At 35.2% G+C, this 27,737-nt stretch overlaps 1 protein-coding gene across 3 annotated transcripts in view; it reads right to left on the bottom strand.

Moving 5' to 3' along the window:
* Positions 1 to 27,737, bottom strand: part of LOC131682791 (probable cytochrome P450 303a1) — a 202,671-nt gene that overhangs the window by 164,893 nt on the left and 10,041 nt on the right. The window contains exon 1 of one of the 3 annotated variants that reach the window (XM_058964545.1): positions 7,750 to 7,861. The exons of the other annotated variants lie outside the window; for them this stretch is intronic. The gene's annotated coding sequence lies outside the window, so the exon portion shown is untranslated. Of the gene's footprint in view, positions 1 to 7,749; positions 7,862 to 27,737 lie in introns of those variants that run through there. 3 annotated transcript variants of the gene reach the window in all.

Here is a 27,737-nt window from a genome sequence, read left to right as displayed (position 1 = left end):
ACTTTTTCGGTCCCACCTATCAGCATTGAAGTATCGCCCTTACGTTTTTTACATTTCTTATAAAAGAAATTTATAGTGTTCGCTCAAACTTTCAAGATTTTTTCCGAGGCCCGGAGGGCCGAGTCTTATATATCAATCGACTCAGCTGGACGATTTGGGACAATGTATGTGTGTGTATGTTTTTATAGTAAGGTGAAAAAAGCTTCAAAAGCCTGGCCTGTAGTATATTGGCACTGTGTGGGACTCACGACTCACGTTCGTGCCTAACCACTAAAACATTCCTTACTTTTTACGCCCTTATTCCCCACGGAACTACGTCATCGTATTACTTCATGGGGTGTGTGTGTATGTAACGGACAAACTCTCATTCGTGTTTCTCAGCAATGACTGAACCGATCTTATCCAATTTTAAATGAAAGAACTACCAAACAGTAAGAACGCTATTAATTTGTTTTTCATTCTGATGTTTAGTTTCCAAGATATGAATGTTTGAATGTGTAAAAATGGCGTTTTTAGTAGTTTAAAATTATCTGCTGAAATTGACAACATAGATTACCAATTTATATACTTTTAGGCAGCTTATACGAATACCTTTCGAACAAGCTTGTTGAAATCGGACTATTATCAAAAGAGATATTTAACATTCAATGCGGACGAAAGATTTTTATCATTTCCCATTGCCAGGAATATGACCAAAAACATGTAATCTATTATTAACGCCAAAACGGCTTATTTTAGGTCAAAAGTATCTTCGGAGAATATAATGGAGGCAATACGCCCTTTCTTTTGGTATTGTGCTTTTGCGGATTAATCCCCCTATGAGTGAGATATTTTCACAAATTTTCTTGGAAGTGATTATATCGAAATTTGTAGCTCTTACTTTTGCGAATAATTTTACTGAAGACTTCAAATACCTATTTTGAATACTTTAAAAGTTATGGCTTGTTGTTTGTGGATTACTCTTTGTCTCCTATTTATTGTTCAATATAGTAATAATCCATTGAAATAAGCCAAACATTACTACAATAAAACAAATTTTGTATTTCATTTTTCTATCTACAACCGCTAAAAATAATCACCGAACACTTCCAAGTTGTCTGGAAGGAACTTGATAACTTATCAGTGCAAAAATGTTCATTTGTACGAACCTTCTGACTGCAATTTTTCTAACTTATAACCATCGGATCGATCTGAAACATATCGGAAAATGAAAGCGAAGTAAATAACTCCAAGCAACGGCGTAGCCAAGAGAAGGTTTTGGGGTTTAACACCATACAACTCCCCCCCCCCCCCCCCACCACACAAAAAATATTGGATTGAAGTTGAAAATTTATTGATGCTGACTGATTTAATTCAATATTACAATAACAATTATCTGATCCGTACATTGATAACCTGTTGTTGTAAACATCATGAGGACTTTTGATAAATTGTCGGAATGGGGTCCTGATGTGTAACTGATCTATTGGTCTTGATTTCACAGTTGTCTAATAGCATCAATATCAAATTCCTGCCTGAAAACATTCCAATGGAAAATTCCAGAGTTCTGTAATCAATCATAATCCTCAGATTTCTTTTCAAATTGAGCTCGCTTTTGTAGAGATGTACTGTAATAAGGGTCTTTATTTAATAGAAAGCGAAGTTAAAATTGATTTAATGTCTATGAAACATAGAACTGCTCACCAAAAAAATGCATAAATTTCAACATTTGCTAAAAATATTTTTGCCTTTCTCATTCACTCTTAAATTCGTCAATCTAATCCCGACCGGGAGGGCCGAGTGTCATATGCCAATCGACTCAGTTCGTCGAGATCGGAAAATGTCTGTGTGTGTATGTATGTGTGTGTATGTGTGTATGTGGAAAAAATGTGACCTCTGTTAATCAGAGATGGCTGGATCGATTTGCACAAAGTTAGTCTCAAATGAAAGGTACAACCTTCCCATCGGCTGCAATTGAATTTTTTATTGATTGGACTTCCGGTTCCGGAGTTACGAGTTGAAGAGTGCAATCACACCGCAAATTCCCATATAAACTGAAATGAAAAATTTCCAAAATCAAATTTGTATTTTTGATGCCAAATGACTTTATAATGCATGAAACATTGAGATTTGATGTAAACTCGAAAAAAATAATGTTTGACAAAAATTGATTTTTTGGACTTTGGTACATTTTTGCCTTTCTCATATAGAAAGGTTATGCAATCACTCGAAAAATCGTCAATCATACCGGCCCGGAGGGAGTATGCAGTGAGGGGTCGCTACTTTAAAATTAAAACTAGTTTAAAATTTAAAACAAGTTGAAAATTTTCGGCAGGACCCGGACCTCCCGGATCTTATTATGTGATACTGAAACATCGCTTGAAACCAGCGGCGGTCATGCGATGTTTCAGTATCACATAGTATCTCAAGATCGTGGCTGTCGATCCATTGTACGTATGTGCAAATCGTACTGAACATGTAATATTCATTTCCACCATTGTATTGAACATAACCAACCATGGAATCGTAGTCTGGACAAATGAGACAAGCACAATTGCACCACTAGGTGGATTAAAACGGGTTTTTATTTTGGGAATGCGTCGAGTTGAGACGAAAACGTAATAACGAGGATAACACTTTCCGAATGTAGAGAGAAATTTATGAAAAATGACAATTTCCATTCGACTCTAGCAGGTCCTGATCGATTTTGATGAGAATTTGATTTTTGTTGTATGACCAATTATATGTATAGGTCAAATGTTCAAAAACAGTAATTTGATAACAGTAGTTTCGGAATTATGCCGTTTGGACAGTAAGATCGATTTTCACCAAATCCCCACCAATTGTAATGAGATGTACTGTAATAAGGGTCTTTATTTAAATTGGTATTGTAAAAAACGTAAGGGCGATACTTCAATGCTGATAGGTGGGACCGAAAAAGTAAACAATCGCGAAAGAGACTATATCCTATATATACTATCATTTTGTCAATTTCAATAGCAAACATAAATTTTAATTTAATAATTTCAAATACTTCATGAAGTTTTGGGTTTCGATCACTGAATCATGCAATCTAGGATGTAAAAAACACAATAGTTCTTAAATAGGAAATAAAACCAAGTCTGGAAATATTCACTGTTGATTTTATTTGAATGGTGTCACTGCTAATATCGCTTTTTTTCAAGAAAAAGCGTTGATTTCTTAGTTCTCAGTCGCGTTGGAAATTTGTGTAAAGTATAAACTTCAAATCGATTCAAAAAAATCGATTTTTTGGCTCAGTACAGTATACATAACCCCTTTAGGAAAATTCAGTTTTCCCACCACAAAGCATTGATTGAGGAATTTAGATATTTTATTAACAGAGCATTAACAATAATTCGTTTGTATGTCTATTTTATGGGCAATTTTTTCGCTTTCCTATTGATTTAGTTTGAGATTTCTAGCACTGATGTTGTCTTATGCTGATTTGAGCGATTCTCTGAGTCCTGCCACTATCCCATGTAGTATGTGTTATAAAACATCGCGAAGCATCAAGTTCTAAATGTTCTCGAACGATATAATATCCGAAGATAGTGATAAGTTATAAGAAAGTTATAAGAAATGTCTCATCACACTGTTAGGTGGATTAAAAGCGTTTTTACAATACCAATTTTACAATTGGTGGGGGTTTGGTGAAAATCGATCTTACTGTCCAAACGGCATAATTCCGAAACCGTAATTTTTGAAGTTTTAAAATTATGCAGAATTAATTTTTCAGAAAATAGTAACAGAGTTCGTGTCTTTAGCGAATTTGTTGAGACTTTATTGTAGTCATGAATATTAACCTGAGATAATTCACCATAAATACTTCTTGGACGGTATACCGTCGAAATTATTTTATCAAATGATGCGCTGTTTAACGTTTGTAAAACTCATCGAAGATACTAAACCTCCGAAATTGTCGGTTTCAAAATGATGCTATAATGACCTTAAATTACTGTTTTTGAACATTTGACCTGTACATATAATTGGTCATACAACAAAAATCAAATGCTCATCATAATCGATCAGGACCTGCTAGAGTCGAATGGAAATCGTCATTTTTCATAAATTTTTCTCTACATTCGGAAAGTGTTATCCTCGTTATTACGTTTTCGTCTCAACTCGACGCATTCCCAAAATAAAAACCCGTTTTAATCCACCTAGTGGTGCAATTGTGCTTGTCTCATTTGTCCAGACTACGATTCCATGGTTGGTTATGTTCAATACAATGGTGGAAATGAATATTACATGTTCAGTACGATTTGCACATACGTACAATGGATCGACAGCCACGATCTTGAGATACTATGTGATACTGAAACATCGCTTGACCGCCGCTGGTTTCAAGCGATGTTTCAGTATCACATAATAAGATCCGGGAGGTCCGGGTCCTGCCGAAAATTTTCAACTTGTTTTAAATTTTAAACTAGTTTTAATTTTAAAGTAGCGACCCCTCACTGCATACTCCCTCCGGGCCGGTATGATTGACGATTTTTCGAGTGATTGCATAACCTTTCTATATGAGAAAGGCAAAAATGTACCAAAGTCCAAAAAATCAATTTTTGTCAAACATTATTTTTTTCGAGTTTACATCAAATCTCAATGTTTCATGCATTATAAAGTCATTTGGCATCAAAAATACAAATTTGATTTTGGAAATTTTTCATTTCAGTTTATATGAGAATTTGCGGTGTGATTGCACTCTTCAACTCGTAACTCCGGAACCGGAAGTCCAATCAATAAAAAATTCAATTGCAGCCGATGGGAAGGTTGTACCTTTCATTTGAGACTAACTTTGTGCAAATCGATCCAGCCATCTCTGATTAACAGAGGTCACATTTTTTCCACATACACACATACACACACATACATACACACACAGACATTTTCCGATCTCGACGAACTGAGTCGATTGGCATATGACACTCGGCCCTCCCGGTCGGGATTAGATTGACGAATTTAAGAGTGAATGAGAAAGGCAAAAACATTTTTAGCAAATGTTGAATTTTATGCATTTTTTTGGTGAGCAGTTCTATGTTTCATAGACATTAAATCAATTTTAACTTCGCTTTCTATTAAATAAAGACCCTTATTACAGTACATCTCTACAAAAGCGAGCTCAATTTGAAAAGAAATCTGAGGATCATGATTGATTACAGAACTCTGGAATTTTCCATTGGAATGTTTTCAGGCAGGAATTTGATATTGATGCTATTAGACAACTGTGAAATCAAGACCAATAGATCAGTTACATATCAGGACCCCATTCCGACAATTTATCAAAAGTCCTCATGATGTTTACAACAACAGGTTATCAATGTACGGATCAGATAATTGTTATTGTAATATTGAATTAAATCAGTCAGCATCAATAAATTTTCAACTTCAATCCAATATTTTTTGTGTGGTGGGGGGGGGGGGGGAGTTGTATGGTGTTAAACCCCAAAACCTTCTCTTGGCTACACCGTTGCTTGGAGTTATTTACTTCGCTTTCATTTTCCGATATGTTTCAGTTCGATTCTATAGTTATAAGTTAGAAAAATTGTAGTCGGAAAGTTCATACAAATGAACATTTTTGCACTGATAAGTTATCAAGTTACTTCCAGAAAACTTGGAAGTGTTCGGTGATTATTTCTAGCGGTTGTAGATAGAAAAATGAAATACAAAATTCGTTTTACCGTAATAATGTTTGGCTTATTTCAATGGATTATTACTATATTGAACAATAAATAGGCGACAAAGAGTAATCCACAAACAACAAGCCATAACTTTTAAAGTATTCAAAATAGATATTTGAAGTCTTCAGTAAAATTATTCGCAAAAGTAAGAGCTACAAATTTCGATATAATCACTTCCAAGCAAGAAAATTTGTGAAAATATCTCACTCATAGGGGGATTAATCAGCAAAAGCACAATACCAAAAGAAAGGGCGTATTGCCTCCATTATATTCTCCGAAGATACTTTTGACCTAAAATAAGCCGTTTTGGCGTTAATAATAGATTACATGTTTTTGGTCATATTCCTGGCAATGGGAAATGATAAAAATCTTTCGTCCGCATTGAATGTTAAATATCTCTTTTGATAATAGTCCGATTTCAACAAGCTTGTTCGAAAGGTATTCGTATAAGCTGCCTAAAAATATATAAATTGGTAATCTATGTTGTCAATTTCAGCAGATAATTTAAAAAAAACTACTAAGAACGCCATTTTTACACATTCAAACATTCATATCTTGGAAACTAAGCATCAGAATAAAAAACAAATTAATAGCGTTCTAACTGTTTGGTAGTTCTTTCACTTAAAATTGGTTTGGATAAGATCGGTTCAGCCATTCCTGAGAAACACGAATGAGAGATTGTCCGTTACACACACACACACACACACACACACACACACACACACACACACACACACACACACACACACACACACACACACACACAGAGAGAGAGAGAGACATTGTCCCAAATCGTCGAGCTGAGTCGATTGGCATATAAGACTCGGCCCTCCGGGCCTCCGAAAAAATCTTGAAAGTTTGAGCGAATTCTATACATTTCTTTTATAAGAAATGTAAAAACATACTATAACTATTTCCAACATTGTTCGTCAAAATCCTACCGTTGATTTATACGTTTTTATTTGTATAGTATTTCGCTAGAAAAAAAATTTGAACTATACGAGAAATAGTAGAAACTAATACGGAACTAAGCGACTATTTGTGGTATTGTACATGTATAGTCCACAAAAAAAAGTTCTAAAAAAATCGTCGTTTTTGTATTGTAACATAACCTAACGCCATATTCCCCAAATTGTTTTCCTGCTGAAAACAATACCCGAAGTGACGGAAACAATTTACGGTGTGGCGTGTTTATTGTCGAATCACAATATGTCAAATTGTGAAAAAACTATAGTACAAATAATCCATTTATTGTTTATTGTAGTAGTTACGCTTCAAGAACGTTGTAAGTCATATCAATATGCAATATATATTGTAAGCAACCATAACCATGCAGCAATCATTGCAGTTGCGAACAAACGTTGCTTAAGAAAACTGTGTAAAAATGAACTGAGATGACACTAAATAAACCTCACTTGAAATTGAGAGTTGCGTCTCTGTTGTACAACAGAAACAACTTCTCTGCCCAGTAAAATGTTGGACTGCGGCAACCGTGGAGAAAGTATTCTTTATTCCTTCTTTTGCATGGACCTGTTCCATGCCAGTCCGCTATTGTGAAAAATAGCTAGGTACCTATGGTAGATGATCCCTTATTCATTTCATTAGTCACTATAGTACTATTTCTTTGCTTTTCGGCTTACAGTATATGGTGTGAGACTAAATTGGTATCAAGATTAAGGTTGCCACCCCTCCGGGTTTGCCCCGGACACTCCGGTTATCTGGAGCGATCTCCGGGCCTCCGGGTTTTGCATCAATTTATCCGGGTTGGGTGGGAAGAAGCATAGTATCAATGTTTTTTTGAATTGATTCTTTACAACATATTTAAAAAGTCATAGTTAACTATTACTCTGGTTCAGAATTATTTTTCCCAACTAACCCTTCGTTTCAAGGTGGCGAAGATGAGTTCACCAAATATTGCTGATTTGTTTCACAAAGCAATGAAAATGAAAAACAAATCAAATTTACTACAATTTAAGGCAAGTACTATTTCGCTATAGGCTACAATTGAAATGTTGCTTTCTACTAAGATGCTTAAAATTGTGTAAAAAAGTTATTTTGCTGCAAATTTTACCTAATCACTGCACTGTTAGTGGTGCTTATCACCAGCTGCACCATGGCAGATTTCTTCTAACCCAATTGACTAGGTCAACCTTACGTTGGTTCACCTCAATTTTCGTTGAATCGAAAAACACGACTTCGAGTTTGACAGCATATAAACAATACACATCAATGAGAAAGTGTGCAAAATTTGGTTGATTTTTACCCAATGGTAAAAAAGTTATGCCCTGTTGAATGTGTCGCAATAATTTTTCGTGTTCGCCCTTTATCGAACCTTTTAATTTCGAATGAAGAATATAAATGGCAATATCAGATTGGCTAATCAGTTGTATTGTGATTAGACCACACTAAAAAAATGTAAGCGTCATGCCTATTGATTTTACACATAGATTTTTGCAATTAGCGGAGGCATATAGACACCATTTGCTGGCATATAAACCTAATGTGTGTATTTACAAGAAATATTAATTTTACATTCACATTTCATAACTATAAGGCACATAAATCCCGATTCTATAACAATACGCACATATAACTAAACCAGGCCTGTGCGCAAGGGGAGGGTTTTGGGGGTTCAAACCCCTCCCATAAAGATTTTGAATGACTTTAAAGTTTATTAACTTCCTGTTTGGGAAAAAAAACTATGCTACAAACCGTTTCACACATAAATTGTCATTTGAGTTCTGTCACTCTAGAAACAAGTAGTTGAAGAAACCTTGCGAGTGTGACTGGAGAGGGCTGTATGTCAAATTGATCGGCTTCTCTGGATCACGTTCGCGTTTCGACAAGTTTCGATAGTAGCAACAATTGTGAGTAGTCACGTTACACAGCAAAGCTCGGTAAGCGGGCTAGCAACGGGAGCTAAGGATGAAAACCATGAAGTCGGAGAAAATCGGTATTTCATCATCTGGAGAAATTTCACCGCCGATAATTTCTCCCTCGGAGTGGCTGACACCTAAATAACTCGAAAATTGGCATCGGTAAAGGGGGAAATACCGCCGCTGTAAAACTCTCAGCACTACTGAGCCGATAAGAAACATGTAAAACATCATGGTCGACACCTTTTGATCGGTTTGTGTCTCAACAGGTGACTATATTTGCACCTTTATTGATATACCGCAAAAGTGGGACAGCAAGCAAGAACAAGCATTATACTATATTTTTCCTTAGTGGAGAAAAAATAGGTAAACACTATTTTTCTTCTCTAAGGTGAAAATTGTTTAAAACCACCTTTGCGTGTTAAGAGCAAGCCTATCAGTAAACTAGTTATGGAATCTTATGCGTTTCGATTTCGTCCCTTCAGAATTCGACCCTAACTTTGTGACAGGACTAAGCTAGCGCCGGATTGACGCTAGCTCCCACAACGAAACACGATTTGTATTTTCTGAGCAAATCCCTAGTCCTTGCGTGATGTTGTTTTAAACAATTTTCTCCTTTGTGGAGAATAAATTTTTCTCCACCAAGGAGAAATATAGCATAGTGCATCTTGCACTGGCTTGCTAAGCCAAACCAAGTGTTTCGATTGTACCAAATCTCATAAGCTTAAAATTTGAACTACTTTTCTTGCGGGACATCATGTAGGACTAGGGATTTGTTAGCTTAGTCCTGTTACTAAGTCAGTGTCGGATTCTGATGAGACAAAGTCGAAACGCAAATTGCATAACTAATTAAAAAAGCAACTGTGGGAACATTTCATGAACAGTTAACACAAAATTAAAGAGCCTACTGAAGTAGCACCTGACGGTTGCCCCGGATGGAGGAGGATTGCGAAACAGGTTTAGTCGGTAAGCTTAACTACTACAAACCAATCCGACATTATCACGAGCCAGCAGACTGCGGTATCTATCAAAATTTCTTCTCGATAACTGAAATTTATCCAATCAGTTGAGTCAAAATTTCTTCTCGATAACAGAAATTTATCCAATCAGTTGAGTCAAAATTTCTTCTCGATAACAGAAATTTATCCAATCAGTTGAGTCGATTGGTACAGAAGACTCGGCCCCACAGGCTTCGGAAAAAAAGTTCAACGTTTGAGGGTTTCTTTACTTTTTTATACGGAACGTCAAACTAAATAAAACCTTCCCCTTGAGAATTTTCTGCGCACGGGCCTGAACTAAACTATAACACGTTTATACGGTTGATACATAGAAGGTATGTGTGCGCATGATAACATTATCATTTCTACTTCATGTGGATTTTAAGTGGTTTGAAGCAAATAGAATTAACATTTGGATTTTTATCAGTGCAGGTTATTTTCTATACTAATTAATAAAACATTTGAACAAAACTATTGACAAACACTAAAATTTAATTAAAATAAAATTAGCTTCTTGAAATATCCGCAACTTCGCCCTATTCTCATCGTGAACAAAAACCGCAAGTGAGTGTGCTTAACCCATTAAAACCCAGGGGTTTCAAAAAGTGAACCAAATGCAGTGATATCTTCAATTCCATCAAAAAATGTATCAAAGATAATGGGAAACACAAAATCACTTCTTAAAATGCTTTTGGGAATGAAAATCCCTCACGCAAAAACTTTCGTACGCTTAAATAAAACCAAATTTTAAGTTGTTTTACATATTCCTTCGGATTTTCTGATAGACAACACTTCTTTTACACCTGTGGCAACGTTTTGTAACGTAATGGAATTGTTAGCGCTAATTCTAACAATAAAATTAAATTAAATGTATTGCTTACTTTTCAGCCGCCATTTGCCCCAAGTATACCCGGTTCAAAAATGTAAATAAAATGACAAAAATTAGCAGCTGTCTTGTTTTATAATGAAATATGAAGTGTGATTATCCCATTAGTGCAATAATAAAGCAGTTAGATGTCAAAATTCTACAGTAAAACGCGTTAATGGATAGTTGTGCATATGAACTGATGGGTAAAGGGGTCACACCACTGTAGAGTACGAAAAATAGGCATATTTCGGGAATTTTTATTGACGCAATAAAGAGATGAATCGAGCACAAACATTTTTTTTTATTTTCCGAGTAAATTCACAACAAGATGGCGGCTGTGCAGCATTTTCCCCATGTCCGTTTTTGGGAGAGTTCTACAGCTGGAAAACTCTCTATCATAATTTTTGACCTAGAGCCAGAAACTTAAGTTATGACAATAGCAAGTGGTGTACGCAGCATTTTTTTTTCGAAATTTTGATTTTACGCAAAATGGCGCACTTATGAGTGAAAAAACGCGGAAAATGTCATAAAAATGGGAAAAAATATGATTGAAAAATAAGCAATAAAAAATAAAATCCAACGTACGCCGCTGGAGAAATCAATTTTGAATATATTGTGAAAATTCCAAGGACCTCGCAGCAGAGGCAGACCCAGAGGCTCATGGCGGCGTAGAGATGGTCGGGTTCTGGTTTTTGGACCCGAAACCCGGACCCGACCCGAACCCGACGGGTTTCGGGTCGGGTTCGGGTTCTGTAAATTAAAGCTTCTCGGGTTCGGGTCGGGTTCCGGGTGTTCAAATTTGAAATTCTCGGGTTCGGGTCGGGTCGGGTTTTTGAAATTTTGAACTTTCGGGCTCGGGTCGGGTTCGGGTTTTTCAAATTACAAATTATCGGGGTCGGGTCGGGTTCGGGTTTTGAACAAAACAACCCAACCATTTCATGACAGTCTTTTTTGTAGTAATGAATTATACTTCGTGATACGAATGGATGACACATATAATCGTACCAAATGTTAGCACCTCTGAATCGCTAGAATTCGTCGTATTTTCTGGTGCTCAAATATTGTATTTTTTCATTCTTGCATAAAATTCCGTCTCTTCAGACTCGCAAACTACCTGAATTATTTAATTTTTTAAACGAACATTCATGAGAGAGCATTCAACAATACGTGTTTCGCATCTAAAATCTCTTTGTGATTTATTTTTCATGATAATTAGTAATAAACCAAGTCAACAGGAATTTATCGAAAAATATCGGTTCATCTTTCTATAATGGAATATAAATTTCGACAGGTACTTTAAAATCGATACTTAGGCCGCGGCGACTTTTTCTCTACGTAAGCGGTTTTGTGGGGTACATTCGTATCCCAGAATTAAAAGCGCTCTAATATGTCTAATTTTTATTAAATTTATAATTAAATTGGGTAGTCTTATTCTAAAATCAATCGTAAAGTAACCTGTTTAAAAATATTCGCGTTTTGACTATTTAATTATGTAATATTTCATTTTGTATAGAGTAAGTCTTTAAAATACGTCAAAATTCCCTTTTTCTTCATATTGCTATAACTCCGGTAGTTTCAAATCGATTTCGACCATTTATACGAGCTTGTAAAGACTTTTCCTTTTGAACATTTTTTTCAAAAACCGCTCAAAAAGCGTATTTATTCCGATGCTTTTTTGAAAACCAAACGCCAATACAAACGTTCAAAATACAACAATATGCAGTAACGGAGATGAAACAGGAAGGCGTCAAAGGAACAGGTAGAGCCGATGCATTATACGTGGATATAAGTAAGTATGTTCCAGAGCCTGGACTGCAGAAGATAACAAATCGAATGTTGCGTTTTGCATACTATATACAAATCATATTCATGAATGTGTTTTGCCTCTTTAATCCGCAAAAGCAAAAATTACGATACCAATCCAAGCGCATTTTCTAGTTACTTTGGTATAGTGCTTTGTTATAACAAATAACCAGACATTGTAAGTCTATCTCACTCACGCGAAAAGAAGCTTATCCGATGTCCAACTTTTCCGAGATAAGATAAGTCGCAAAATTCTCCGTCTCCACAAATAGCATGAGAATGATTTTCCGGATAAAATTTATTTGACTTTTTCCTTCTCACCGGAGAAGGTGATAAAATTTTAATTTCGTGGAAATCAATAAAAACTTAAAAAACACATAATTACAAAGAAAAGCGGCAAAGAAAAATGATAGACTTGTTTTTTCGTGTTTTGGAATAACGGCAGGAAAGCAGCGAGCGAAGAAAAGATACCGTGAAAAACTCATTCACTCATTCTCCGGCTGTTTTATTTATCCGGAGAAATAACACGTTGTATTTATCCGGAGAAGTTGTGTGTGCCAATAACTTTTCGTGTGGAAATGTGAGTTTTTATTGTCGCAGTAGCAAACTATTCGGGCGCACTTACTCATATGAGCGATAAATGCAATGCCTGCAAATAACAGATACTATTATTCGGCAGAGTTGGAACTTATACAATTTTACACAAGTTTCTCGCTTTCTATGTATCGATATTTTGCTTTGAAAAAAAGATAAAATAATTTATTTTAATTATGTACACATGACAAAACACTAACGCAAACGGGTTTGTGTGGTACATTTGTACCCCAAACAAACTTTAAGCGAGCACTGTTAAGTTGGTCAAATGAAACAAATAGGTTGTACCTGCTTTAACGGAAGTTTAATAATCAAATTGGTTTATGATAAAGATTGCTTGCAATTTAAATAAACTATAACGGAAAATTAAGGATTTGGTGGTACTTTGGTGTCATTATGGAGGCTCAAATTTAAAAAGGGCACATTATTTTTTTAAAAGCGGATAGTTTAGGCCAAATTTATTTTCTAGAGACTGTCTTTGTTCCATCAGACCTAAACCTAGCTTCACTTCCGCCAGGTTCCGTTGTTCATGACACTCATATGGTGATGGTATAATAGCATCACTATCAAATCAGTGGTACATATATGAAACAAGCACTTTCTGTCTGTTCCAGGGCTGAGCTGTTTGCATGATCCGGATTCCTTCATGAAAATACATGAATTTCCACGAACTTGAATTGATCGCAAAAATTTTGTGTGTTCTGTTGAAGCAATTAACGGATTTTTAAAAGTTTGGAGTCGTTCCGAGAGCTCCATTGGAGAAGTCGAAGCATCTTTACTGGCGCGCTTACCGTATAATCTGAAGCATAAAATAACTTAGATACCCCATCATAGATCGTCCTAACGCTAATGATGGGATACAGGTTTGACCCTACCAACCAGTAACGTGGGTGACGTCATGTAAACTGTCGAATACGAATTTCCAATTGCCATGGCTTAATTTAATACATGTAATAAATTATACGAAACTGCCTTGCAGGAATGGTTTCTGATAAAAAATCAGAAATTTTGGTTAAGGACGACGGACAAGGTTGTTGGAAACTGTGAACAAGCTTTCTGTTTCCCCATGAGTTAGCCACCGATTTAACTTAATTTCCGGTTAAGATATCGACGATTTATAAGTTTCTCAGAACATTACAAATTCGACGTTCAATAATAGTAAATATAAATGCGGATTCTACTCGGCAGTGATTTGTTTTGCCATATGCAGATATAACTCAATGCCTATGTTGCTACTTCAGATTCGAGTGATTCTACTTGATGAGCCTAGGGTCCAGATCGGGTGCCTAGAACTAAAAATCTTCGAGATCTTTGGTTGATTCTCCGTAGCAAGTTGGATTCGGATCGGGCTTCTCAAATTTTTAACTTTCGGGTTCGGGTCGGGTTCGGGTTTTCAAATTTTAAAATTCTCGGGTCGGGTCGGGTTCGGGTTTTACAAAATTTTCATTCTCGGGTACGGGTCGGGTTCGGGTTTTTAAGCTTTAAAATGTTCGGGCTCGTTTCGGGTTCGGGTTTTTCAAATTTTATAATTTCGGGCTCGGGTCGGGTTCGGGTTTCTAAATTTTCATGCTCTCGGATTCGGTCGGGTTCGGGTTCGAAAAAATTGAAACCCGACCATCTCTATGGCGGCGCAGCCTCAACAAGGAAATAAAAGAAGTTGACGAATGTTTGACCTGGCAGCAGGTCAAGGCGATGGCGAGCAATCGCCCAGCATGGCGATCTTTCACAACGGCCCTTTGCACCACCAGGGGTGCGCAGGAATAAAAGTAAGTAGTACCGTAAACCGGGGTGACTTTGATCATCGGTGTGACTTCGATCACTCGAAACTTTTTTCGTAGATCGCTTATTAAACCAGAATAGTCGACCGAATCATTTTAATTTAGAATGATTTTTACTCTAAACATATAAATTATATTGTATCGATTTTGTTGGCTATTTTCGGCAAATTTGAGACTAAGAGAAACGAAAGCAATGAAATTGAAAGACGGATAGGTATTCTAGAGCGAATCAGTTATAAACTTAGAACGGAAAACTAGAACTAGGCAGGCTCATATGGGCATGATCGAAAGGAAATGTGAAGAATTTTTTGCCTTCTGCATAGTAGGAGTTGGGCGTTCCACCCAAGTCTACCGCATGGTCTATGGTAGAACATAACTCATCATCATGTTTTACCGCCGACGCCGGCGTCGGCGGTAAAACATGATGATGAGTTATGTTCTACCATAGACCATGCGGTAGACTTGGGTGGAACGCCCAACTCCTACTATGCAGAAGGCAAAAAATTCTTCACATTTCCTTTCGATCATGCCCATATGAGCCTGCCTAGTTCTAGTTTTCCGTTCTAAGTTTATAACTGATTCGCTCTAGAATACCTATCCGTCTTTCAATTTCATTGCTTTCGTTTCTCTTAGTCTCAAATTTGCCGAAAATAGCCAACAAAATCGATACAGTAGAACCTTGCGGCAATTAAAACATAGTAACATATAAATTATATGTTTAGAGTAAAATGATTTGTTATACTTTTTGAGTATATTGTTCGGTTTTGGGGTACAAAAACTTCAAAAAACCGAAATTTGACTTGACCTTATTTTTACGAAGCTTCGTAAAGTGTCTATTTTTTATAAAACAAATAAATCTCAGTTTTGAGCAAAAATAATAAATTACAAGCGAGTTTTTATTTTCCTTTAGATTGTGATATGCCAAATTTAGTTTTAAGAGATTGTTTAAAATTCACAACATTTTTTTTATTGTTCAATATTCCAACGTGTTAACACTCGGAATACCAAGGGGGTAAAAAAATGGGAACGCTTACTTTGACCGGTCATATCTCCGTTACATAATCGATTTTAAATTTGTCTTCACCAATAGAAAGGTATATCTTTTGTGAACACGTCGAATTAAAAAAATAGAAGAATAGAGTTGTCTACCGTAAGTTACAGTAAAAAGAGTATAACAAAGTCAGTGAGAAAAAAATGGGAACGCTTCTTTGACTTGCCATATCTTAGCTGTTTGCTCACCAATTTTAATTCTTTCATCACCACTGGATAGGTAAATCTTTTATAAAATCAGTGAACAAAGAATTATGGAAAACAAATTTGTATAACCGAAGTAATTGTAAAAACAGTAATTGAGAGTCAGTACAGACGAAATGAGTTTTTCTGTTCAAACAATCGTATCACGACCGTTTGTCAACCAATTTCAATTTTCCTTACACCAGTGCAATCCTTAGAGCTTCTAGACTTGTAATATATGCAATAAATAGTAGATTTTCAGTTCACATTTTTTAGGAGATAGGGTTTTTACAATGTACGTGGCATACGGTTGATTGAAATTCTTTGCGACTTGTTAGTTTTACGGTTTGAAAATTACCTGTTTACTCAATAGTTCTACATATTATACATGGATATTATTATATCAAAATGTTTGCACAAACGTGGAGAAACACAATATTGTATGTAAGTTACTAAATAATAGAGTGTATTAGGACGATTCAGTAAATACGAAGAACTTCAGAATTTTAAAATATTCGTCATATAACTTCAAATTTGAAGCGATGACCTATACATTTTAATACACCAATCGATTGTAATTGATTTTGGCTACAATTTCTGAAAGAACAAATTTTTATATTTTCTCAAAAAATAGCCAAAAATACGTACAAGAAGATACGATAAGATACGTACAGAAATTTCATTTAGTGGGTAATCGAATTCTAAGGAATGATTTATACTTTTTTTATACACCAATCGATTGTAATTAATGGCGGCTACAATTTTTGAAAGAACACATTTTTCTATTTTCTCAAAAAATGGACAAAATAAAATTGATGTAGTTGGCAAATAAGGTCAAATTCAAAGTGATGGCCTACACTTTTATATATACCAATCGATTGTTATTGATTTCGGCTACAATTGTTGCAAGATAAACTTTTCATATTTTCCCAAAAAACGACAAAAATACGTAGAAGTACAGAAATTTCGTCTGTTTGGCACATAACTGCAAATTTCCTTACTTCTACGTATTTTTGGCTAATTTTTGAGAAAATATAAACAATTGTTCTTTCAGAAATTGTAGCCGCCATCAATTACAATAGCTTGGTGTATAAATAGTGTAGGTCATCCCTTTTAATTTGCAGTTATTTGCCAATCAAACGAAATTTCTGTACTTCTACGTATTTTTGTCGTTTTTTTAAAGAAAATATAAAAAGTTTATCTTGCAACAATTGTAGCCGAAATCAATTACAATCGATTGGTATATATAATCACTTTGAATTTGACCTTATTTACCAACTAAATCAAATTTCCGTACTTCTACGTATTTTGTCTATTTTTTGAGAAAATATAAAAATGTGTTCTTTCAAAAATTGTAGCCGCCATCAATTACAATCGATTGGTGTATAAAAAGTATAAATCATCCCTTCGACGTTATTTACCCACTAAATGAAATTTCTGTACTTGTACGTATTTTTGGCTATTTTTTGAGAAAATATAAAAATATGTTCTTTCAGAAATTGTAGCTAAAATCAATTACAATCGATTGGTGTATAAATTGCATAGGTGATAGCTTTCAATACTTGAAGTTATTTGTCAACTAAATGAAATTACTGTAGTTCTACGTACTTTTGTCTATTTTTGAGAAAATATAAAAATCGTTCTTCCAGAAATTGTAACAAAAACCAATTATAATCGATTGGTATATAAAAAGGTATCATCACTTTGAATTCGACGTTATTTGCCAACTAAATGAAATTTCTGTACTTCTACGTACTTTTGGCTATTTTTTGAGAAAATATAAAAATGTGTTTTTTCAGAAATTGTAGCCGCCATCAATTACAATCGACTTGTGTATTAAAATGTATAGGTCATCGCTTCAAATTTAAAGTTATATGACGAATATTTTACAGGTAATTTTCAAACCGTAAAACTAACAAGTCGCAAAGAATTTCAATCAACCGTATGCCACGTACATTGTAAAAGTCCTATCTCCTAAAAAATGTGAACTGAAAATCTACTATTTATTGCATATATTACAAGTCTAGAAGCTCTAAGGATTGCATTGGTGTAAGGAAAATTGAAATTGGTTGACAAACGGTCGTGATACGATTGTTTGAACAGAAAAACTCATTTCGTCTGTACTGACTCTCAATTACTGTTTTTACAATTACTTCATATATACAAATTTGTTTTCCCTCATTCTTTGTTCACTGTTTTTATAAAAGATTTACCTATCCAATAGTGAAGAAAGAATTAAAATTGGTGAGCAAACAGCTAAGATATGGCAAGTCAAAGAAGCGTTCCCATTTTTTTCTCACTGACTTTGTTATACTCTTTTTACTGTAACTTACGGTAGGCAATTCTATTCTTCTTTTTTTTTAATTCGACGTGTTCACAAATGACATATCTTTCTATTGGTGAAGACAGATTTAAAATCGATTATGAAACGGCTGAGATATGACCGGTCAAAGTAAGCGTTCCCATTTTTTTAGACCCCCTTGGTAGGCCGCGTAACTTTTTACCCCCTTGGTATTCCGAGTGTTAAAATGGATGAAACTTTTTGTACATTGATAAAGCACTGAAATAAAATAATTCTAGCAGTTTTAAAGGTTTTCAGAATCTTTTATTCTAGTTGGAAACAAATTATACGAATTTTGGTTACTCGAATTTTAAATACATTGAAATACTTTGTATAATACCAATTAACATCTATTTAACAATGAGTATCTTTCCAGAATCAGTTTAAGCAAACATTTCAATGAAAAACATTGACATCAATAACTTAATGTGGGTGAACATGCAGGTTATCAAAGTCACCCCGGAACACGAAAACGGATTTCAACTTGAAATAATGCTTGAAAAAATAGCTGTAAGCGGACAATTTTAGGTAAAACCATCCAATCTTGTTCTCCATACATCAGTACATGGTTTAAAAATATTAAACTTGAAAAAAATGTGTTGCGTCTAAAAATACGTAATGATTACTTCGAAAAGTGATCAATATCACCCCGGTTTACGGTAGTAGTAGTGAAAATTCCAAACAGATCAAAAATCATTTTTTCGAGTTACATTTCCGGTCAGTTCAAAAAAGCGGTTTTGAGAAAAGGTAAAGTTTTCAGTACACTCGGGGTATTCATAGCGGCAGAATTGAAAATTTGAACATTTAGGTATTGTTTTAGTCTTCCGTGTTTTGGGATATCATTTTAAATACCCTAAAGCACATTTTAGACTAATAAATAAAAAAACCGATTTTTTCAAATTCTACGGTGTGTAACCCCTTAACAAAATGAATTATTATAAGCGATCAATCACCGCTTCATATCTCACTAAACCGCCAAAAATAAATTAAACGATAGGGCGAGACCAATTTTAACTACGTTATGACAGATACACTACCAGAATCAGTAGTGCCATGAAAACAGGTAATTAAAACGTCTATTTTCGTTTAGTTTGAGAAAACCCTTAAAACTTTTTTGACTACCAATAGATAGAATGAATAGATGGACTAAGATGAGTTGGGGTACATCTACCCTACATTATGGGAAGGCATGAGAGAGTTCATTTTCCCAGAAACAAGTTTTGCAACATTGGTTAAGTGTTAGTTACATTTGCAGCTTAGCTCGCTTTGGGTTTTTGAAAGTCATGTGGCATATAAATATTCGTGAAACTATTTTTTGAGTTCCTAACAGTTCAGTGAGTGTATATTTCAATGAACAAATTGATGTTACATGATTTATGTTACGACATAGGGCAGACCGGGGCTAGTTGGCGGTGTTTTCAGTTTTCAATTTTTATCGCTTTGATGTAGGTAGATCTAGCAAAATAAAACACGCGGCATGAAAGAGCAGACTGTTGGCAATATCTCTGATTTTTTTAGGCGTCTCCATTTTTATAGACAAAAATATGTGACGCGGAAAATCCGCCAACTTACACCGGCCCCGGGGTAAGTTGGCGGTATGTGAGTATACGCCAAAAACTAAGCAATTAAATGGAGATTCAATTACTTCAAGGATCCTTTGGAACGTGCTGAATGTATTTTCGAGAAAACTGTGGATTAACCGACATTTGCTATTATATTTTAGTTTCAATACCCCGGTATTTTGACTTTGACGTTTACTCCCTATTCAAAATCAAATTTTCGAAATTCTTCATGCAATTGGCCGGAATAAATGTCTCCTACATTGGCGAGATACACAAGAAAAATATTTTCTTACTTTGGAGTGAATTCCAGAAATAAATTTTTTTGATGACTTGTTTTGCACTGTACATAGAACCGCCAACTTGCCACGAGCAAATTTTATCAAAAACTATTTTAAAAATAACTTGTTTGAGGATAGATATAATATCTATACGGATACTGAAAGGTCTTTTCACGCGCTATCAAAAATATAATCATTCGGGAAATAGATTGAAAATCACCCTTAATAACGCAAGTATTTAAAATATAGAAAATTTACTTGATATGCTCGAAAACACAATATCACCCACAATTTCCACCAAACAAATCGTTTTGCTACAAAACTACATTGGATAACGGGTTTCACATAACTTGAGGTACACAAGAAGAGGCGGCGCTAATTTCGCGCAAACTCGAACAAATGTTGGCAGCACCCTCTCAGATTTTAATGAAACTTTCTGTACATGAAGACTTTGTCTCAAAAAGCCACTTTGCATACTTTGTTTATCCGAAAATGATCTAGCCTGTCTTTTGAAAAGGGCCAAATTTTTTTTACTATTTTTTCAAATGGCTCTAGTTTAAAAATGACAAGTTCTACAAAAAAATGTTGTAGGAGTGATTTTCACAAAATTAGTCAAATTTTTGAATAAAAATATTGAAAAAATTCTTCATTGACTCCTACACTGAAAAAATCGACTTTAAAAATTTAAAGTCGATTTACAAAAAAACATATTTGATTTGGATGAAATTTTGTTCCAAGACAGGTACTTATGATCCCTACCTACCGTCAAAAATTCAAGTTGGGCACTTTCAAGGAAACAAAGTTATTTGAATAAAACTTTTCCTTGCCCAAACTGATTTTTTTCAGTGTATTTTAATCGAAAACTAAACCAATGAAAGTCATAATCATCTCAGGATCCATTTTCTTAGCTGCTAGTTGCCTGATACATGCAAAATTTATCAGTAACGAATTTGGCATATATTCATAACAAACTTGAATGAAGTCTGGAAGACTCGAAGATTGGAAGACCGGAAGACTGGAACACTAGAAGACTTGAAGACTGCAGTTCATTTGTTTCTCTCAAAACTGATAAATTTTATGAAACAGTTGACAAACTTTTTTAAACTTTATTTTATGTCTGATGGAGCAGCAGTGCAATACAAAAATAAGCAAAACTTCGCAAGCTTGTGTAGATTCCAGTCAAAGTATGAGTTAAGCGCAGAACGGCATTTTGTTGCAGCATCCCATGGAAAAGGACCCTGCGATGCTATTAGTGGCACTCTCAAGCGAATGGCAAAAAGAGCCAGTCCTGCTCGCGACTATGGAAATACCATAACAACTCCCCGAGAGTTATATAACTGGGCAGTTGAACAAACTGATAAAAACATCAAAATAATTCAAAAATTCCACAGTTTTGTACCTATTCCTGGTGGCAAAGTAGAGACGAAAAGGTATTCTAATTCAGAAGATGAACCAAAAATATTTTCCTTGTATAGAAATAATACAAAATAGCATGCATGAAGATAGTTTTAAGACAAATGTTATATATAAAAATAAATAAATAAATATGTAAAATTCAAATGAAAGAAATGTCAAGAAAGTTTGAATTTAAGTAAAGGAATAAAGCAATGATTTCATTACACCAAACTTATAATATTTTGGTAATACATTTTTCAGTGAAATAAACAAGCATAAGTTTATAGAAATAAATTGATAATTGGCGGAGTTAATGCTATTTCCTCGAAGCCATTTTTTATTTAGGAGGTTTGCGGTGATCACGATTGAAGACCAATATTCCCAAAATTCAAAAAATTCAATTAGTATATGAGTATTCCTCGTATTTTAACGATTAGATGAATAAATAATAATTTTTTCCTGCATTCGAGCACGTTTTTAGTAGAAAATCGCTGTTTTAAGCTCTAAAAATTGTATTAAAAAATTCTTATCCATTTATGAATAGAAAAGGAATCGTTAAAGTACGAGAAAAATTAATTACTATCGATTGGAAAAAAAATTAAGAAAATTGATTGAGTAGTTTTTCGGCAATCGTGATCACGGAAATACCATTTTTAGTAAGACGATATTTCGAGATAATCGAGTTTTAAATTTCAAATTACTACTGCTCTTGGTAGACGAAGCGCGCTTGGAAGCGCTGTAACTTTCGATCTATTTCTCGGATCTCTATAAAAATTTGGGAAAACATTCTCAAGGAGTTGTACTTTCAGATAAAGTGATAAAACAAATTTCGATTTTATGCAAAATGAAAAAGTAGTTAACCCCTTAATAAAAAAATGCTCAACTGCTAAATTAGACAATATCTTCTCACAAACTGAGTTTTATTGGATTCTGAGATGATTATGACTTTCATTGGTTTTTTTCAATAGAAATACACTGAAGAAAAAAAATCAGTTTGGACAAGGAAAAGTTTTTTTCAAATAACTTTTTTTCCTTGAAAGTGCCCAATTTGAATTTTTGACGTTAGGTAGGGAACATAATTTTCTATCTTGGAACAAAATTTCATCCAAATCAAAAATGGTGTTTTTTTGTAAATCGACTTTAAATTTTTAAAATCGATTTTTTCAGTGTAGGAGTCAATGAAATTTTTTTTACTACAGCTATTTGAAAAAAATTGACAAAAAAAAGTTTGGCCCTTTTCAATGGAGAGTCTAGATCATTTTTGGAAAAACAAAGTATGCAAAGTGGCTTTTTGTGACAAAGTCTTTATATAAAAAAAATTTCATTAAAATTTGAGAGGGTGCTGCCAACTCTGAATACGATTTAGCTCGTAATTCGTCATATGTCTAATAGAAACAAAGAAAAAAGGAATTCCGCCAACTTACCCCAACCACTAACTAGCCCCGGGCTCCCCTACTGAATAGAATGCCAACATCTTTTGTTCTCAACCTCTATTTCTGATCATCTTTGTAATTCAACGATAAATCATTTAAGCTAGCACCGAACACTAAAGGGTTTTTTACAAATATTCCTCGCATGTTTTATGGGCCCAACCTTTGCTCGATGAAAAATATCGCAGTCGTTTCAAAGAAATCATTTGCTTTGAAAGCACCATTTTAAAATATGTCTGGGTCTTCCAAATAATGGTATTACGGACTAATGTCAACCAAAAACAAACTCGATATTACTTCCTAAACGAACTCATAGGTTTCGAAAAGGATGACCTTTATAGATTTTTTTAGTATTAATTTCAACCCACAGGTTAAAACCTGTATAATCTAAATATATGAAAAATAATTTCAGTAGATTTTGATTCCGTTAATATCAACATAGTGATAATATTTGACGTTCAATAGGATTTATTCGCAATTTTAAGGTGAGATAGGTTGACATTGCTTGTAGTTGGTTGCTACCATTTCACGAACAAAAGCTACTAAACTCTTAAAAATGTTTACATCTCGCAAAATGCACATAAAAGGAGCGTCACAATTCATTTGAATTTACATTCAAGCATATGTAAAAATATATGCGTTGTTCACAACTCCCCGTTTTTCGCGAGTTTTAAATAAAAATCGACTTTTATGGGTCTTTAACATGGACGTCTGCCAATGCAACAACCGAATAAATATTACCGACGAAATCTGTTAAAATCGGTCTATTTCAACCAATAAAATTGATCGTCTAGTTGGTAGTTTAAAACTGGAACCAGATTTACACAGATTAAATCTAGCGATTAATATGAATTCACTGACGAAACCTAACTTAGTCGGTGAATTGATCGGTCGACCTCGAAGCACCCGGTTTCGTCAGGTCGACTGGGAAATTTATCATCTGTCAAATTTTATATGGAGATGTTACAACAAGAAAAAATGGTAAAGGTAATTTTCATTTTTTCTAAGTGTGATACATAAACACCGCCCCCAACAAGGTATCGTACATCTTTCCCGCAATACACGCATTTCTTAAATTGACTTGATTGCAGATGTTTTATCATTTTCAGCAAACAGTGGCACCTCTTCATACAAAGTTGTGATAAAATTATAAAAAAATTGTTTATATACCTAAAAATTTGGATTTTTAATTAATTTTGGGTCACTGGATCTGTTACTGCTATTTGTTTTGAAATTCCATAATTCTTATTTTCGACTATTTTTATGTAAATCTACTGGAAGGCGTTGGTCGTGAAACAGTTACTATACACGTCAATAATAGTTGCCAATCACATCTGATAACAGAAATGGATGCAAGAATATGTTGTTGTTAAGGTAATCAATTTGTAAGAAAGTCAGGACATGTCCATACGGGTATTTTCAGAAACTTAGATAGAAAAACCTAGGCGCTGAAATACGCAGGATGAGCCCTGTACTGCCGTTCTACGCATAATTGTCCCATGTATATAGGGACACCCATAGAATATGATACAAATATGCTTATAACGGCAGTGTATATCTTGAAATTACACTAAATTTTGCATCAGATTCATAATAAGGAACTATTCATAAATTACGTAACGAAAAACTCGCCCAAAATTGACTCCCCCTACTCCTATGTAACAAATTGTTACAAATTTCTTTATCCCTCCCTCCCCTATTACGTAAAAAAATCGCTCAATTTTTTTCCTCAGTAAAAATATGTTACGTAACGTTCTGGCTTATTCACTCTCCCCCATATGTCACAACATGTCACATTTTGTTATACCACCTCCCCACACCCTAAACGCGTTACGTAAGTTATGAATTGTCCCTAAGTGACCTATGGGAGATCATCTCAAAAAATGTAAGGCGTAAAAAGAGAATTTGCTGATATGACATTGAATTTCTCAATTACTATTTTCCATGTAGATCAAACGATCAACACGACAAGCTTAAATCTGTAGTTTAATATCATTCTTCTTTCTAAAGAACTCAAAACTACTCCAATCGGCCGTGAATTTCTTGAGATATCGTGCCTTCCCACAGTTCAGCGTGGTGATGATGATAGCACCAAGGAAATGATAGTCCCATAGCTCATCCCCTCACAAAGGTATGAGGCAGGCATTGTAATTCAACTAATTTTCACTCACTCACACGAAAAGCAGCTTATCTGATGTCCAACTTTTCAGGGATAGCATGAGCCGCAAAGTTGTCTGTTCCCAAAAATAGCATAAGAATAATTTATCTTGTAAATTTAAATTGATTTTTTCCTTCTCACCGATGAAGGTATTATGATAAACCGTGATAACTCATTCTCTGGTGCATTTATTTATCCGGAGAAATAAGACATTTTATTTAGTCGGAGTAGTTACGTGATTGTTAACAACTTTTCATGTGAAAATGTGAATTTTTGTTGTCGAAGTGATAAATTATGCGGACTTATTTACTAATATGAGTGATAAATTCAATGCCTGGTGTGAAGCAAACAACTTATCTAGAATATTATTATTATTTTGATACATGGCACAACTTTTCCTTCAAAAGAATGTAACCACAAAAAATTAACATATTTCCTAAACATCGGGGCCCATCAAGGAAATTTCCTTCCTGGGTTAACTAGAATCATGAATTGTGCCCAATGTCCTCCATTTCCGATGATATTTTTCGCCTGACCCATCAATACATCGGTAAAGGGGCCGTACACAAATGACGTAGCTTTTTTCGACGATTTTTGACTCCTCCTCCCCCTCGTAGCATTTGGTCACAAAATTCTAACCTCCCCCTCGTAAATAACGTAGCATTTATCTACCCCCCCCCCCCTCATTCTGTGCAACGAGGCCGGAGGATGAAAAAAAAATTACGCATGTTTTACAATTATTTCAAATACATGTCCTTTCAAAATCCTTGACGACTTTTATCAACATTTTCATTATAACAGCAAATTGCATACAAAATAAACCCATCTCATGACAAATAGAGTGTTGATAGTTTTGTTTTGAATTTTATATGTTAAGGGGAGCAGAAAGAGAAGTTCCCTCAGTTAACAATCCCGCAGCTGCCAATGATTCTAACAAGCATACGTTCATTTAAATTACTAATTTTTGCTTGGTTGAATCCGAAGATAAAATTTAATTCAGCTACCAAACTAAGTTTACTAGTTAGCAACATTAACTGACTAATGCAGCAAATTAAATCCGCATAGAAAATCTTTCCGTATTCTTGCAAGCTTGTAATTCCACAAATTACAAAATTTACATCATGAAAAACGGCATGAAAAGTAATGTGTGTGAATTTAAATTTATTTCTCTTGGGAATGGAGGAACACTAAATTGTTTTCTCTAATCAATGGGTTTTAATGCCCGTCAAAAAAATTTAAACTTAATGCTACTTCGCACAACTACTGACCCTACCCTCCCCCTCGTCAAACTTCGTCACAAATTTGGTATACCCTCCCTACCCCCCAAAAGACTACGTCATTTATGCATGACCCCAAATAGTAATACGCCTAAAGGCAGTGCAGAGCCAAGTCAAGTTATGTCATCAACATCAGAGTCATATATTGAAAGCTTTCTAACACTATCCCAAGGCAATCTAGAGATATTCCTATCTGGTAGGAGTTGTTGTTATATGAAATCTAATCTGTATTATCGCTGCGAATAATCATCAAAGCGTTTAAAAAGAATTATCGTTCTAGACCCCCCCCCCCCGATAGAACATTTCAAATTTAGTCTCAGATGAAGGGGGAGTATCTAAGCTTTCGATTAGAGAGCACTTCAGCGATACTGATTTTTTTTTTCGAGAGTTGTCCTGCTGGAGCTGTAGAGCTAGGTTCTCGGAAGGGCTCCTCGTCAGAATCACATACTACAATTTGCAGACGAGACAGGCTATGTCGCCCAATAAAACACTGCATTGGGCCAATTGTAGCGGGCCGTGATTCTGAATGTGATATTCATTGTACGGTTCAGGTATGTGCGGACGTAGGGACTCGCGATCGCATGTATCATCGCGAAGGGTTCGAGCATTTGTACGTTAACGTGTTCGATCGCGTGTGCGTTTGTATGTCGCGTGTGCTAACGTGTATGTAACCTCGCGTATATAAAATCTATTTTATAACCGTGTGCATTTCGCATATTCGCGTGTGTTCTTTGGATAATCGTGCGCGGACCGTGAATCTAATACTTTATATTTGGTGTACGGCTCAGATGCTAAATGAAAGTGAGATCTTCCATATCACGAGTTCCCGGCGATGTCGCCGTAGAGCGTGTGGTCTAGTGGATATGAGCTTTATTTTTTTGATTGGTCCAACTGAATGTATGGACCTAAATTACTAGAATGAAGGCTAAAGATTTCCGGACGTGACCGATTCATGATCGCGCGCGTTTGCGGATTCGCGTTCGTAAGTACTGAAACGTTCACATAATTACCGGAGTGTTATCAAGTTTGCGCGATAGCGGGCATAGGTGTGCGTAGATGATCGCGAAGGGCTTAAGCGTTCGTATGTTAACGTGTTTGTCGCGTGTGCTCGCGTGTATGTGACTTCGCGTGTATAAATTTTGAAACCCTGCGGCCATTGATATATTCGCGGACCGTCATTCTGATATTTAGTTCGGTGTACGGATCACATTCTGACAGGGAGTGAGTTCTCCCATATCACTAGAGTTCCCGGTCATGTCGCCATGGAACGTTTTGTCTAGTGGATATGGGAGCGATTTTTTTTTTAATTTTTCAATTTTATTTATTTTTTTTTTTTAAATTAACATGGACCTAAACTGTTGGTACCGAGGATAGAGACTTCCGGACGATTTCGGGTCATGATGGCGCGAACGCGGGAGTTTGTAGATTAACGCTTGAGATCGCGTTGGTAAGTTTATGAGCGCTGAGA

Source organism: Topomyia yanbarensis, chromosome 2, assembly GCF_030247195.1.
Source record: "Topomyia yanbarensis strain Yona2022 chromosome 2, ASM3024719v1, whole genome shotgun sequence".
Lineage (NCBI taxonomy): Eukaryota > Metazoa > Arthropoda > Insecta > Diptera > Culicidae > Topomyia > Topomyia yanbarensis.
The sequence above is the reverse complement of the archived record's forward strand: the minus strand, read 5'-3'. Positions and strand labels throughout refer to the sequence as shown.